Source organism: Solanum stenotomum, chromosome 1 (assembly GCF_019186545.1).
Source record: "Solanum stenotomum isolate F172 chromosome 1, ASM1918654v1, whole genome shotgun sequence".
In the NCBI taxonomy this organism is placed as follows: domain Eukaryota; kingdom Viridiplantae; phylum Streptophyta; class Magnoliopsida; order Solanales; family Solanaceae; genus Solanum; species Solanum stenotomum.
The window spans coordinates 64,831,556-64,833,157 of NC_064282.1; the positions used below are offsets into that span (position 1 = coordinate 64,831,556).

At 39.4% G+C, this 1,602-nt stretch overlaps 1 pseudogene; it reads left to right on the forward strand.

Moving 5' to 3' along the window:
• Nucleotides 1–220: 220 nt before the first annotated feature.
• On the forward strand, nucleotides 221–1,181 carry LOC125855343 (flotillin-like protein 6; annotated as a pseudogene).
• Nucleotides 1,182–1,602: the final 421 nt, after the last annotated feature.

A 1,602-nucleotide genomic window follows, 5' to 3' on the forward strand; every position in this document is an offset into this window, starting at 1 on the left:
TGAAATGATTTCAATTTACAGCGTCACGAAATTCAGTTTTGTACAATTAAAGATTCAACCAAGAACACAATTTAAGATTCAAGATTTAACACTGATGGTTTTTACACTGTTAAGTTTGAGTAAAATGTAAGTTTCTACTTGTCGGTGTGTTCTTTTGTGGCCTGTGGGTCTTGACAACCTCTTCTTGTCATGTTAGGAAGATCAAGGAACTGCAAACAGGATGTACCGCGTAGCAAGGGCATCTGAATTTTTGGTGATCACTGGGATTGGTATTAATGAACTGAAGATCATAAAAAAGGCACTAGTATACGGCCATTGCAGAAATGTCGGGTCATTGATGTTACTCTTGTGAGCTATACTTTTAAAGTCAATGCTATGAGTGCTGAGAAGCTGCCCTTCCTTCTCCCTGCTGTTTTCACTATAGGTCCATGTGTGGATGACCGTGAGAGACTTATCAAATATGCTAAACTTCTATCCCACCATGCACGTAATTCACACGATGTGAAGGACCTTGTTCAAGGTGTCATTGAGGGAGAGACTCGTGTCTTGGCTGCTTCCATGACCATGGAGGAAATCTTTAAAGGCACAAAAGATTTCAAGAAGGAGGTATTTGACAAGGTTCAGCTTGAGCTAACCAATTTGGCTTGCTGATTTACAATGCTAACATTAAGCAACTGGTCGATGTTCAAGGGCACGAATGCTTTTCTTACTTGGGGCAGAAAACTCAAATGGAAGCTGCAAACCAAGCAAAAATTGATGTTTCTGAGGCCAAAATGAAGGGTGAGATTGGAGCTAAGGAGTGAGAAGGTCTCACACGTCAAAATGCTGCCAAGATTGACGCTGAGACAAAGATCATATCCACCCAAAGGGATGGTGATGGAAAGAAAGAGGAAGTTAAAGTGAAGACTGATGTTAAGATATATGAAAATCAGAGAGAAGCTGAGGTGGCTGAGGCGAATTCTGTTCTGGCAACCAAGAAGGCTGGGTGGTCTCAGCAGGCAAAAATGGCTAAGATCAAAGCCCGGAAAGCTGTAGCAACACGGGAGGCTGTATTACAACAAGAAGTTGAGAGAAAGAATGCATTGACTAAGACAGAGAGCCTGACAGCACAACATCTCAGTAAGGCTACTGTTAACTATGAGATTAAGGCAAGTCCATCATGTCACAACACTCTCTTTTAGTACCTTGGGGCGGATTTTTTTTGCTAATCAAGTTTTCTGTTTTGTAGGTACTCAAAGATTAACATATAATTCAATACAAGAGTCCAAAATGAAGGAAAAGTTATATAAACATGGATCAGAATTAAATTCCCAATATACGGCTAACAAGATGTCAAAATGAGAACTTCAGAATGCTACAATAACGATATCATGCCAGAAACTGTAAGTGCTCGCAAAAATCACAAAGATTTTCACTGGAAGAGAAACAGACTTACTATATCGTGTGTGAAAGTTGCAATTGGATCTGAATTTTTCTCTCCTCTTTTCTCTGTGAGCTCAACTTGCCGAGAAAGGGAATTACTCTAAAATGATTTCAATTTACAGCATCACGAAATTCAGTTTTGTACAATTAAAGATTCAACCAAGAACACAATTTAAGATT